The sequence below is a fragment of the Dromiciops gliroides genome, chromosome 2 (assembly GCF_019393635.1).
Source record: "Dromiciops gliroides isolate mDroGli1 chromosome 2, mDroGli1.pri, whole genome shotgun sequence".
In the NCBI taxonomy this organism is placed as follows: Eukaryota; Metazoa; Chordata; class Mammalia; order Microbiotheria; family Microbiotheriidae; genus Dromiciops; species Dromiciops gliroides.
Window position 1 is genome coordinate 690,734,309 of NC_057862.1, and position 15,423 is coordinate 690,749,731.

Sequence of the window (15,423 nt, forward strand, 5' to 3'; positions counted from 1 at the left end):
TGTCCTTACTAGTTTTATCAGTGAATCATTGCTTGCTTAAAGTGAGACAACATTCATTTGGGTCCTTGTTGCTTTTCACTCATTCTGGTTTGTGCTGTGTGACTTCATGACCCCATGGACCAAAGCACACCAGGTTCTTCTCTCCTCCACTGTCTCCAGAAGTCTGTTGAAGCTTATGTGTGTGGTTTCCATGACATTGTCTGTGTCTCTCATCATCTGCTTTACCCCCTTTCCTTTTGCCTTCAGTCTTTCCTGACATCGGGGTCTTTTCCAATGAGTCATTTGGGTCCTACTAATCCATAAATTTGGACAGGATCCAGGCTGGTGCTGACCTTCATTTCATTTCTGGAAATAGAGGTGTGTTGAAACCATGTGCAGGAAGAAAATCAAGTTGCTGCAGGTTGGTTAACCTACTTCAAAGAACACATTTGTTCAGCTGCCCTTTAGAAGGGTCCATTTTCATCAGTAAGCAGGCTACAGACCCTGCTTATCTGTCCTTAAAGGATGGGCCTCAAGAGCCTTTTCTTGCCAACACTGTGCCTCATTCAGGTGGCTGAATGTAACTGAAAACAATAAAGTCCTATCGTAAGCTATCAGATGACTTAATTTTCCCCTGGATACTGTAGGGGTGGGCAGAAAGAGAGGGCACCTCAGAGAGCCAGTCACAGATCAGGGTCAGGACTGATAATACCCTTTGCTGATGCCTTCTCCTAATGAGACTAACCTCTGAAGTCATTCCCCACTTCCCTCCTGCTACTCACAGGTAAAAAGAGGCAAAGAGGGACAGCTAGGTGGCGCAGTGGATAGAGCACCGGCCCTGGAGTCAGGAGTACCTGAGTTCAAATCCAGCCTCAGACACTTAACACTTACTAGCTGTGTGACCCTGGGCAAGTCACTTAACCCCAAATGCCTCACTAAAAAAAAAAAAAAAAAGAGGCAAAGGGAGATCTGACATCCAATGTGGATGGAGTCATGAAGAGGCAGATTCAGGGAAACACACAATGACTCAAACAAGCAGTTAGGAAGGGGAGGAGGTCCCTGATTTACATGATCTTGAGATAATTCATATCTAGATCTTAATGTCTCTGAGATGTTAGAACAAACCAACAAAAGAAACACTGAGCACTGTTCTGTGGGGTCAGACTTTTCCTGTGGCAAGTAGTTTCAATTTTGGATTCACACCATGTTTCTCCCTAATTATATCCCCTTCTGCTCTTTGCTGAAAACTTCTTTGCTCCATGCTTGTCCAATGGGGAACTATCTCTGATCTCTCCCTTCCTGTGATGTCATAGATGGGAACCCCATCAGACTCAAGTGTGAAAATCCTGGCCAACACTCCAATGCTCATGGTCCTTGCCTTGTTTGCCAAGCCTCTCTGTTGTATTCCTTCTGTGGTACAGGAATGGAGACATGGTTACTCCTTTAGTTATGACCTTCATCTGTTTCCCAGCCACAGAGGTCCCATTCCTTAAGCCTTATTGGGGTGACTTAAAATATCTTTCAGCCCTGTTATCTATTAGCCAGTCTGATTGTTTTGTGAAACCTCCTTCAGGTCCCCAAACTGTGGTAATATACAGTATTTCAATAATGTTGTTGTTCAGTTATTTTTCAGTCATGTCCAACTCTTCATGAGACCATTTAGGGTTTTCTTGGCAGACATACTGGAGTGGTTTGCCATTTCCTTGTACAGCTCCTTCTATAGATAAAAAAATCTGAGGCAAACAGGGTTAAACAACTTTCCCAGGGCCACTCAACTAGTAAGTGTCTGAAACCAGATTTGAAATCAGGAAGATGAGTCTTCCTGACACCAGGGCTTGTACTCTGTCCTCTGTACCACCTAACTGCCCTTTTCAACAATAAATTACCAGAAATCAAATGTCCGGGTCAAAGTTTAGTCCATGACTGTCATTGAATTTTATAGGCTACTGATCAGATGATGAAGGTGGCAGAGTAGACAGACTGGGGAACCTGGAGTGACGGAGACCCGAGTTAAAATTCTACCTTGGACACTTACTAGCTGTGTAACCCTGGACAAGTCATTGAACTACCATCACCTCAGTTTCCTAATCTGTAAAATGGAAATGATAATAGTACCTACTTCTCCAGATTGTTGTCGGGATGAAAGAAAATGACAAACATCAAGGGCTTCACCAGCCTTTGCAAATGTTGACTCCCAGTGCACTGATTACTATATATTGTTATTGTCATAAATACACGTTTCTTTTCACTCTAGAAGTTACACTGCTTCTCATTCCTCCTCCTGGCCCATATACACATGTGCATGTGCATGCACACACACAAGTCCATGGATCCATATGTATACACTCTTTGATGGCCACGTTTTACCAGCCTCCTTATGTGTGGAGAGAGGTATGGTTTCTTCCAAGATCACCTTGGTTCTTTATCTGCCCAGATACGTACAAGATGGGGGTGGTTATGGTGGGGAAGAACTAGTCAGTCAGTTAAGCAACATTTATTAGGTATCTACTGTGTTCCAGGCACTGTTTTAAGCACTGGGGGTACAGAAAGAAGTAAAAGAGTTCCTCAAGGAGCTCACAAGCTAAAGGGGTTTGGGGTAAGGGGACAATAAGCAAACCAACATGTAGGGACAAATAAAGGACACAGAGGAAAGAAACAAGGGCAGACCCATGTAACGATTGGAATGACGCCACCTGCTGGAGACTTACTGTAGAAGAGTTCCGCCCATGAAGTGAAGGTCTTTGAGGGCAAGACCAGGAGTCTTTTCTTTGGCTTCAGGAAGTGACGCGGGCTAGTGGGAGGAGGAAGGAAGAGACTGGCGCTCAATCTCGCTCTCTTTCCTCTGGACTCTGGTGGAGAGTGGAGCTAGAAATGTGCTCTCCCTTTAATAGATAGGAATCTAGGCCTTTCTCTCTCTTTACCAAATTCTTATTCTCCTTAATAAATGCTTAAAAGTCTAACTCTTGCTAAAGCTTATAATTGATTGGCGAGCACTCATTGGATATTTTAGACAGACTAGCTAGAATTTTAGCCCTTAACACCCACAATTAGGAGGGCTTGGGCATTGCTTCCTATTGAAGATGGAGATATGGACAAGCATCTCTACAAAAAACTTTCTACAATTCCAGTTGATGCTTCATCTCCCTTCCCCCCATCCATCCAGCCCCACAAAACTTCAATAAATGCATAACATTTTAGTGCTAAAAGGAACCTGGGATTTTCTTCACATTTGGTATTTGGTTTCACTGGTTTATGGTTTACATTTGCATATTTTATTTTTCAGTAGTTTAATCTCTCACATTTACCCAGAAGCTGGTCTAATTTCTCCCAGGCTCTGGGCTTTGGGACCATGCTAACTTATGGATACCCTAGAGGCCACAGAACTCAGTGCCACTAATGCTCTGTGACCACAAGTAAACAAAGTAACCCAGCTATTTGGCAATTGTGTCAACAGACTTGGTATAGGTGCTCTCCTCTCTTCCTTTTCCAGTTTGCCATCAATGCTACTAAAAGCAAGACAGATTGTTACCCTAGGAAATAAAAGTGAGATGGATTTTCCACTTGCTGTGTGGCCTTGGATATGTTCCCTCTCTCTCTGACCTGTAGCTTCCTTCTCTGTGAAATACTGGGTTGGGTTAGACAACCTCTGATAGTCCCTCCAACTCTACAGTCATATGTAAATAATTTGCAAGGTGGTTCCTGTTACTGTCCAATCTTCCCTACAACCCTGTAGAGTAAGTCTTACAGGTCCTTTATCTTCATTTGACAGTTGGGGAAACAGGCTGACAAAGGGGAATTGGTTCCCAATGTAAGTTTTTGGCAGAGCTGAGAGAGAGGGAAGGCATTATTCTTCAGCAGGAGCCTTTTTCTCTCTGCCTCAGTTTCCTCATCCATCATATATGGATGATAAGACAGACATGAAATTCTCAATACATGCTACCTATAATCAATATTACCAACTTGTCAATCCCCCACATTGTACAGATGTGAGAGAGTGAGGCTGACAACTTTGCATAGCCCTGCTTCACTTAACTCCAATTCACTTACAAGTCAAGACATCAATGATGTCATTGGTTCTCTTCAAGAATGAAGGATGAACAACAACAATAGTTATGAGGGAACTGATGACTTTGTAGGGGAAGGGACTTCTCCTTAGTCACCACTGCAGAGGAAGGTCGTTAGACTTGGAGAAACTAATATGTAGTATAGGAGAAGAAACCATGATGACTTAGTTTTGTGCCCCATTCAATTCCATTCAGCTCAATTCTCATGACTTTCATGCATCACCCTCATTTCTCTTTCCACTTTTTCCTCTACCTCTCTGACTTTATCTTCAAAGTCCCTTTTGAGGGCCTCATATTTTTCTTGGAAGCTTTAGATGTAGGGGACCTGATGTTGCTATCCTCTTCTGAGGATGCACTTCGGTCTTCCTTGTCATTAAAGAAGCTTTCTTTGGTTTGCAACTTTTTCTACCTGCTCATCTTGCCTATCTTTTACTTGACTTTTAAGTCCTTCTTAGTGTGGGGTCCTGCTTCCAGGTTATACTGTCTCAAACTTCAGGGGGTCCCAGGTGTTATGTCTTATTGAGGGGAAGTTTCTTCACTTGTCTGGCCTTTTCTCTTGTCCGTATATAACCCTAGGCCATCTTGTTAATTAGCCAAGCAGTATAACTTTGTGTGCTGTTGGTTGTTAGCTGTGACAAACCTGCATCCCTCCCCAACCTGGGCCACCACCACTCTAGAATCCTGGTTCCCTGCTGGGATAGGACATCCAAATGCCCCCTTAGCTCCTGCATATACCCCTTTAGTCTCTCCCCCACCCCACCCAGCCATTTAGCCCTCTTATCAGACCATGAGCTTAGTTCTAGAAAACATCAGCACTACAGGTGATTTGGAGGCTGGGCTGGGGGTGGGGGGGTGGTAAGTTTCTCCAGTGCAGCCTGGCTGGGGCTGGACTCCACTCCCAGCCCAGCTCCCCCTCCTGCCAAACTTACCAGCTAACTTTGGATGGGAAATAATCTCATCTGTCTTTTTGTGGGTTCTGCTGCTGCAGGAGTTGTTTTCTAACTGTGTTTGGAGGTTTTTTGGAGTAATTGTGTTAGGAAGTCTGCCTTTCCTCTGCCATCTTGGCTCCCCCCATCTCTTGTTTTCACTCAGCCCAATTCAATTAAACAAACTTTTATTAAGCAACTACTTTGTTCAGCATCTTGGGCAGTATTGGTGATACAAAGCAAACAATCTAAAGCTCTTGCCATCAGGAAGCCTCTGGTCTACTAGAAGGCATAAGATGTATAGTGATGAGTAAATATTAAGTAGATGCAAAGTGGCACAAAGAGAAGGTTAGCAACTTGGTGGTTGTGGTGGTGATGGGGGCAGGGATGCATCAGTAAGGCTTTGTGTTGCACATGGCAGTGGAGACAGGCTTTGAAAGAAGTTTGGCATTCTGTGAATGGGGTGGGGAGTTGGGATTGGAGGGGGGAATTTTATTTTTTAAATTTTTTTGAAGAATTTAATACATATAATTTGATTGCAGAATTTTAAATGGCAAATGCACATTCAATAATGAAAATAGCAGTAGCTAAGATTGAATTTAAACTGAAGAAATGTTTTCCTTTTTGTTGGCGGTCTTTTGCTTTTTTTTCTTTTTTATCATAAAAGTATTTTATTATTTTCCGGTTACATGTAAAGATTGTTTTCAACATTTGTTTTCATAAAATTTCTAGTTCCAAATTTTTCTCCTTCCTCCCCTTCCCTCCCCCCTCCAAGACAGAAAGCAATCTGATATAGGTTATATATGTAAAATCACATTAAACATATGTCTCCATTAGTCATGTGAAAGAAGAATAAGAACAAAAGGGAAAAGCCTCAAAAAAGAAAAAAGAAGTAGAAACAGTTCTTTTTTCTGTATTTGGAGAGCATTTTAAATCATGAGTCCTTTGGAATTGTCTTGGATCATTGTATTGCTGAAAAGAGCTAAGTCTATCATAGTTGATCATTATGCAATGTTGCTATTACTGTCTGTGATGTTCTCCTGGCTCTTCTCACTTCACTCTGCATCAGTCCACTTAAGTCTTTCAAGGTTTTTCTGAAATCTGCCTGCTCATCATTTCTCACAGCACAATAGTATTCCATTACATTCATATACCACAACTTGTTCAGCCATTCCCCACTTGATGAGCATCTGGAGGGCAAATTTTTAACAAGAAACACGGGCTAGGCAAGGAACATGGAAATGGGAGATAGAGGTGTATGGATGGAAATGAACTTTGTGTCTCCTTCTTTCTAATTTATATAGCTCTAAAGCTACCAAGAAGGAAGTTGTGACTAAAATGGAGAATTTACGAGACAGGATGGTATGAAATGAGGCTGGAAAGTCGAGGGGAACCAAACTGTGAATGCCAGGCTAAGGCTCATCTATTGTCTGCAGGCAATGTGGCTGTATGGCCTGGCTGAATTCTATCTGCTCGGGGGCTAAAGGCAGCAGGACTTTACAAAAACAGATTCACTTTGGATTTAGGGCACAAGGCAGGTTGAGTTTGTATTTCTCTTTAAATTTTATGAGGAATGATTTCACCCTTCATAGTCCAAAAACATATACCTTGCCATATGCATACTCATTTCTGAACTTTTATTTGATTCAAAAATACACTCTAGGCATCCAGGCCATCAAATAAATATTGTATGTACATATGCTGGCTGAACAGCTGGGCTTGTCTGCTGATGGTTACAAGGCAAAAGAGCTTTGTCTATGCTATTCTGATTATATGGAGAGAGAGAGAGACAGACAGACAGACAGACAGAGACAGAGACAGAGACAGACAGAGAGACAGATACAGAGACACACACAAAGAGACAGAGAGCTAGAGAGATGTAGATAGTAAGACAAAGACAGGGTTTCTTTTCCTCTAGCTGCTTTCCATCTGTCTGGTCCCCTTAACTAGATTCATTAGTGATAGAGGCTTGGGAGTAGGCCCTTTCTGTCTATATTTATTCTTAATTCTACTATGGGATGACTTTTTGCACACAGTCGATTCTCAATAGATGTTTGTGGATTGAATAAATGAATGAACAAAACACTGGAAAAGCTGCCTCCTTGGTGACTTTAGAGTATTATGGCTTAGAAAGGAGGAGGCATATTTGTATTTAAGGCATGGTATCTCCACCTTACAGATGAAGAAACTTAATGAATGAGTAAATGAAAAAGGCCAACACAATTATTGCTGCAGGCCCACTCTGACTTAGGAAAATGGCTCATCTGTCTCTCTTTAAAGTGGAATATCCCCACTTTACAGAAGAGGAATCAGAATGAATGAGTGGCTGAATGAATGAAGGAATGAATGTAAAAGCCTTTATCATGCACTATGTGCTAAGTCCTGTACAAAATGCCAGGAATACAAATCCAAAAGTAGGCACATCTGAGATTCTTTGATTCTGTGGCACTGCAGATTTCAGGGGGACAGTCTCCCAAATCTGGGGACCAGACTTCTCACATCTCAGCTTGTTAGACCAGTCTGAGCCTTGAAATAACCTCTGGTGCTAGAGTTGGAGGGAAGCTCACACCAATGACAGTTTTTCACACAAATAGAGCAAGGTCTGTTCTTTGTTTTTTTTTTTTCCCCTAAAGTTGTATCTGAGAATAGAATGAGGGAATTTTCCAGATTGTCAAGGAGATAAGAACCCATAGTGGGCCTGTTTAGAATGGTGATCCCTCAGTGGCTAGACTGGGGCTTGGTACCAACAACTCACTTTCTCTAAAAGTATCAGAAGTAAGATCTTAAGAGAAGCACCCATGACCCCAAACCACACTCTCCCCGAAAACCCAAAATAAGCCTTGAAAGAAGAGATGCTACCTTCATCGAAAGCTGGAGGCTGTGGTTTGCCTGTCACTCATGTGTCAGAGAGCTAGAAATAGTCTGACCGTACATCTGGAAACCTGCCCCATAGGGAGTGGCGTGGAAGGAACAAAGACCAAAAGCAGGGTCCTGTACTCATCTTCACCTCAGACCAGAAGGGTGACTTTGGGAAAGTAATGTCATGTGTTAAGCCTCCCAGCTCTTCATTTTTAAATGGTGCAAATCTGGGAATTCCCTACTGCTCAGGTTCATTTCAAGGAAAGGGACTGGTAAAGTGTAAAACCTTACCCAATAAACCATGTGATCCAAATGACAGAATGGCAAACTGAGGATTAGGGGGACCTAGGTTCAAATCCTACTTCTCACTTGCATTGCCTGTGTGACCCTGAACTCATTACATCTCCTCAGGGGCATTTAGATATTTTAGTGGATACAACCCTAGACTTAGAGTTAGGAAGATTTGAGTTTGAATTTTGCAGGTGTATGACCCTGGGCAAGTCACTTAACCTCTCTCAGCTTCCGTTTCCATATCTGTAAGATAGGGCTAAAAGTATATACATCAAGGGTCATTAGGATCAATATTCACTTTGCAAAAGCACAATTTGCAAATTTTCTAAAAGCAATTTACAAATCATAAAGCTTTAAATTACATGTTCGCATCACTGTTTCAGAAACACTCTAAGGCTATGGATTGCAGAACAGTTGACATTGTGGATTGGTAAAAGGAGATCCCTCAACAATAGCTCTATCTATGTATGATACCACAGATCTGGGCCAAAATAATTCTGTCCAAATATCAGCTGTGATGGTGGCCAACCTGGACCAGCCTTCCAGGGCTCACAGTCTGTTTTCAGCTGAATTGACTGAATGAGGCTGAAATCATGAGCTTTGACTGATGTCAAGTGGTCATTAATATGGAGTAGTTAGAATACCCCCACACTCAATGCTCTTTGACTGTTCACTTTTCAGTCTTCCCTAGTGGAGAGATCAGAGGCCAGGAGATAGAGGTTTAAAGCTCTTTGCTGATACTTCTGAGCTACAGGACCATGGACAGTTCCCTTAAGTTTTCCCAGCCTCAGTTTCTCCATCTGTAAAATGTAGATAATATTATCTGTTGTACCTCTACCACAGACTGATGATGAGACTCAAAGGAGATAAGTGGATGTAAAAAAGTGCTGTGATCCTTCTAGGAGGAGTTGTAGATGGGTACTAGGAATGTCACACTTGACTTTCCAAACTTTGTAAAGGGCTACATGTCTGACACCATAATTTTTATGTGCCTGGAAGGCATAGGGTGGGTGGCATCAGGCTCCAGCATATGACAAATAAGGATCCATGAAGAACTGGAGGAAAGGGAAGAAATGTACGACCCAGAAGGGAGAGAGGATAGGCACATAGCCTGGTACAGTGTGGGGAAAACCACTGGGTGGGTAGTCTGAGGTCAGGAATGCAAAATCTTATTTCTTCCTAGTTGTGAGATGTTGAATTAGTTATTCCTAGACTTCAGGTGAATCATCTATAAAATTGGAGGGTTGTGCCATATTACTTCTAAGGCCTTTCTCTAAGGCCATCTGATAAATTCATGATATAAAACAGATTTACATTGTTAAAAAGTGGAGTAGGCCATGTGTCAGACCCCCATTCTTGGCCATCATCATCATTGTGGTCGTTTATCCTTTGTTTTTTGCAGGGCAATGAGGTTAAGTGACTTGCCCGAGGTCACACAGCTAGTGAATGTCAAGTGTCTGAGGTCAGATTTGAACTGAGGTCCTCCTGAACCTGGGCCAGTGCTTTATCCACTGTGCCACCTTGCTGCTCCCCTTATCCTTTGTTTTTGAAGAGGACAATGACATCCTGGGTGATCTCTTGACACAGACATGAATTGGACTTAAGACTAACTCTTTTCCAGAGTCATCAAAGTCCAGTAGCAGGACAAATGTCAATGTGACTAGTGAAGACTCAGGATCCAGTGGATGACCTGGGTGTCTCTGATATCAGACCAATTTATGGCACTTCACAAGGCCTGCTTCAACATCTTTGTGGCTTTTGGAACAATCTGTTCTCACCCACCCATTCCATTGGAGGAAATCTTCACATGCTTGCTGTAGACACCCCCCCCCCCTGCCGCCCAAGTCACTCATGGGTTACCTTCAACCTGGCTTGTCCCATTTGCTGAGATGCTTTTATCAGGCATGGCCACTGGACATGCTTCTTGGAGCCACAGGTGAGAGTTGGGTGAAGGGAGACACTAAAGGAAGATGAGCAGCCTGAAAAGGGCTTGGCAATCCTTCACACCAGAGGGTCCTCTCTGAACACCCCATCATCCCACATAGGCTGGATGGCTTCTTGCCACATGTGGGTAGAACTGCATGATTACTGACATGCCCCTTCCAACTCTAAGATCCTATGATAGTTCAATCTGTTCATTTTAAATATGGAGAAATTGATGCCCAACAAGAGGAAATGACTGCTTGAAGGGCACACCAGAAGAACATGGACTGAGTTGTGATTTAAACCCAGGTCTTTTGATTTCCAACACGATATTCTTTCCCTTAAAGCTTGAAGTAAACTCTACTGTTCAAAATCATCACCAACAACAACAACAACAAAACTTTATACATTCTGGAGTCTCGTGGGGAAAAATGATCAGTAACATTCTCCTTCCCAAGAGTTTGAGCTCTCACAATGAGCAAGCATCTCATCTCCTTTTTTTTTAAGGAACTTCTCTTTAGCTGGGCAGGCAAGTCAGGCTCACTTCTCAATCAGCCAGCCAGCAACCACATTCCCTCCCTTTTCCAGGCCACTCAGGCAGAGTTGCTCATTTGCTTTCTTTTATAAACTCGGAGCAGATACCAGCCTGCGGCAGCAGATCATTGTCAGCCACTCTTTCTCTACTTCTGTTCTCCTTCCTCTAAATAACCATTGTTATTTTGGGCAGCGGGAGGTTTTGTCCTTCCTGTGCATTTTGCAGCCAGAGAAAGGAAAGAAATCCTGGGCAAAGGAGTAGACCCAAGGCAAGAGGAGACGTTGGCCGCATCCTCTAAGACCGTCTCTAACTTGTATCCTGTCTGCACATGAATACTTGTTATATTTGGTCCCCCCCCCCATTAGGCTTTGAACTCCCAAAGAGTAGGGAGTGGCTTTTACCTTCCTTGTATCCCCAGCTCTTGGTACAGTGACTGGCACATAGTAGGAACTGAAAAAATGCTCATTGCATTTATTCAATAAATTAATATTACTATCATGGGAGCAATTAAAGAAACCCATTTTCCAGTTGGGTAGACTGATTATATCCACAGACTGGGGAGAGTTTGGGTGAAAGCTTCTTAGGAGGTTGGTCTTTGAACAAAGAAAAGGTCATGATGGATAAGAAAAGGCATTGCTGGAATTTGGGAGGTCAGGCAGTGTGCACAAAGTCCCAGAGGTGGGGAAGGGAAGGACGTGGTGAGGGTAAAGTGTGGAAAGTGTCAAAGGCATTTCCGGGCTCCTTCCACACTCGGGGACTGCCTCCTACAAGAAACCCTCCCTGATCCTCCCCACACCCCATTCGGGGACAGGTGCTCTTAAATGACTCCCATTCTTTTGTAGCCACTCTCTGTGATAAAATGTGATGTAAAGCTGAAAGATTTTCACAGACCTCTGAATAAAATGAGCCTGGGCACATTGATGGCACTGAATAAATCCTGATTGTAAACCACACATCTGTGAGGCAAAACTCAGCTGAATGTAGACCTTCAGACATGTCATAAGAAAAGCAGCAGCAGCAGCCATGCCAACAGCCACACCTGGCTTGCCTCTGGATGTTTTCTGCATTATGGACATGTCCATCAATGATGAAATAAACATGTTTTTTTTCTATTTTTCCCAAGGATGACAAAAATGTGCTCATCTGCTTATGAGTTCTAAGGTTCTGTCCATCTCTTCCATACCAAGGCTGAAGTCCCTTTCTACCTCTCACAATCCAGGTTTTATATTCTAAGAAATTCTGACTCAACACCCAGACCTCCCTAGCTTTCTTTAAACCCCAACTAAAATCCCTTCTTTTCTGGGAAGCCCTCCCTGTCCCCTCTTAATTTTAGTGCTTTCCCTCCATTAAGTATTTGCAGAGGTGTGTGGGGTGTTCAGGAGGACTACGCCCTCTGGTGCGAAGGCTTGCCGAGCCCTTTTGAGGGCTGCTCATCCACCTTCAGTGTCCACCTGATTCATCCAACCCTCACCTGTGGCTCCAAGAAACTGTAACACATGTAACAGCTGCTTCCTGGTAAGCCACCGTGGCAGCAGGACTAAACTAGGTTGAGGGTAACCAACAGGCACAGCCCCATCAGTGAGTTGGGGGGATGTCTACCCCAAACATGTAAAGATTTTTCTTGGCAGAATAGGCAGATGAGAACGATTTGTTCCAGTGACCATAAAAATGGTTGAGCAAGCACTATGAGACACTTAGAGCTTGGTTAGACACCAAAGATGCCAAGCTCATCCACTGCACCACAGGCTATTGATTGTCATCTTGACTTTTGTTCTGCCCCTGGTCTTTGATGGTTCTGGAAGAGAGAGTGAGGCTGACCACTCTGCCTTCCTTAAATCCAATTCACTTTCAAGTCAAGACATCACTCCATAATGCCATTGTTCCTCTTCCAAAATGATAGACAACAACTTATCCTGTATATAGTTTTATTTGTTTACATTTGTTTCCACATTGTTTCCACCATTAGATTGTAACCTCCCTTGAAGGCGTGGATTCTCTTTTGTCTCTTTTTGTATCTCTAAAGCTTAGCCCAGTTTCTGGCACATTGTAGGCATTAATAAATAATTAATTATCAATTGAAGGTAATTCCTTCCCAAGGTCACCCAGCCAGTCTCTTCCTCCCAAAAAGGAGTAGAAGAAAGTCTTGTGCACAAATATGGAAAGGGAGAAAGATACTTGGCCTATTAGCAATTCATGTAGAAATGACTTTCTTCTTTCCTTTTTTTGTGTGTGGTGATCCTAAAGTCATCAAGGACAGTGTGAAAGCATGAAATCCTCCTAAATATAATGAAATCCTACAGAGTCTTGAACAAGGGAAGCCATGAGATCACACCTTATAAATGATCTAGCCTTCAGAGACATGGCATCTTTTTAAGACTGAGTATGGTCTCATTCTTCGTTGTCATGCCTCCAGAAACTCACACAGAGCCTGGCACAGAGGTATCAAATCAAAGCTTGTTGATTTATTAATTGATTGATTGATTTTTTCTGATGGCATTCCATCTGGAATTCTGTGTTCAGATCTGCATGCCAACTTTTGGGAAAGAGTTTGAAGAGTTGGGGATGTATTCAGAGCTGAATAACCAGGATTATGAATTAGAAATCAGGTCATATGAAGAATAGTTGAATAGACACAAGATGCACTGTGTGAAGAGAAGGCATAAGAGGTATAGTAAAGGCAAGAGCTGGAAGAGGTCTTAGGATTCCACCATAACCTTTTTCCCCATGACTGGCCATCATCCTCAGGGATGGGCAGATAGCTATGTCATGAGGGTTCCCATTCTGCTATTGGAAAGCTCTAAGTGTTAGAGATCAGTAAATCAACAAGCATTCATTAAGTGCTTACTGTATACTGGGCACTGTGTTGGGTAATGAGAATACAAAGACAGTCCCCCAGATTATCTTGTAAAATAGCTGATGTTTACAAGAAATCATCCTTTTGTTTTTCTTTCAAATCATTGCATTTCTTTTTCTTTCAAACATAGCCTCTTCCTTAGATCAAGAAATGTATTTAGGACAACAATTTATTCAAATATATTTATGTAATTAAAAACATTTTATGCTTCTGCTTACAGGTGTAGCAATGCTCCCTTCCAATAATACAAATCTGTCTGACTTCTTATAACTTATCCTTATTGATCTTAAATATTCCCTTTGGGCCATTGAGCACAAGCTTGATCCAATGCTACATGAAAACCAGTCAAATGTTTGAAGATTGATCATAGCTCTTGTAAATATTATAATCATTATAACAACAATAATTAGTATCTAAATTGTGTTTAAATGCTTACAAAACCCTTTTTTATTGCAGGGCAATGAGGGTTAAGTGACTTGCCCAAGGTCACACAGCTAGTAAGTATCAAGTGTCTGAGGCCATATTTGAACTCAGGTCCTTCTGAATTTGGGGCCTTTATCCACTGTGTCACCTAGCTGCCCTACAAAACACTTTACAAATACTATCTCATTTCATCTTCACAACAATCCCAAGAGGTACATGCTTGAATTAGCCCCATTTACAACAGAGGCTGAAAGGGGCTAAGTGACTTAGTCAGCATCATACAGCCAGTAAATGTCGGAGGCAAAATTTGATCTTATTTTCCTGCCTCCAAGTCCAGCATTTTGTCCATTATGCTGCCTAGCTGCTGCAGTTTAAACATTCTCTATCCATTTAACCATTCCTCCCATGACATGGAATTGGCTCTTTCCCAATCCTCTTCTTTTAGAATAATCCCAGTTTATTTGTCCATCCTAAAACTCAGTGCCCAGAAGTGATCCTGATCACCCATTTGTGGGCTGATGAGGTCTTGGAACAATGGGAGGCATTCTAGCAATAGAACAGACTACTTCATGAGGTCATGTTACCTCCCAGTCACTTGGGGTTAAGGTTGTGTGGTGACTTTTAATTGGCAGAGGGGATAAGTTTAGACTAAATGACCCCTCTGTGGCCTCTTCCGTAATGAAGAGCCTGTGCAAAAGAAAAGAAAGAAATATAAATGGTATTTACACTGAAAATGTGATTTCCATCAAACTTCAGACATTTTACATTGGAGCCTTTAAAAAATAAGCAAAGATGCCAACAAAATTTGCAGGAGGCTCAATTCACACTTCTCATAATAATCCATGCACTATCAAAGATATTGCTCTCAGTATCAATAGCTTGAGATCAACAAAATGATTAATGTTTATACTCATTAATTAAATAATGCCTATAATATGGTATTCATTAGGTAAATATGATACTGTGATTTACTGACAGTGTGTATATATTATGTATCTCAAATATTTCCAAAGTCAGTCCTACCCAAAGTTTACATTGAAATCGTCAAGAGAGAGCTGCCTAAAGAGATTGATGTGGCTGCATAGGGAACTCGTCAGGAAATTTAGGGAACTCGTCAGGAAATTTAGATTTTCTATAGTCAGTTGTAAACAACAAAAGCAAGGGTGAGTGATATTGGATGGATTATATATATAAAGTCCAAAATGTTAACTCAGAATGATCTGAGGGTGAGGAAGGCTAAGGATATCAAAAGCAAGATTGTCTTTGTTACCCAGGGGAAAGGAAGATCAAAGAATGGAAACTGAGTTGACTCATGATCGTGGGTAAAGGAGAGATAGGAAAATCATATTCCTCTAATTTTGCATCTGATTTCATGGACCAGATGAATGATCTTGATAATGGAAAAGGCAGAATAAAAAATGGCTAAGAGGAGTTGAAACTCAAGCTATGCTAGGAAGTATTGAGAAATTATCTAGATCCTCCCCATAGAGTTAGATGATCAGACGCTGGAAACAATCCTACAGTACAGAAAGTACTGGTATGTATAATAACTGAGCTACTATACCCATT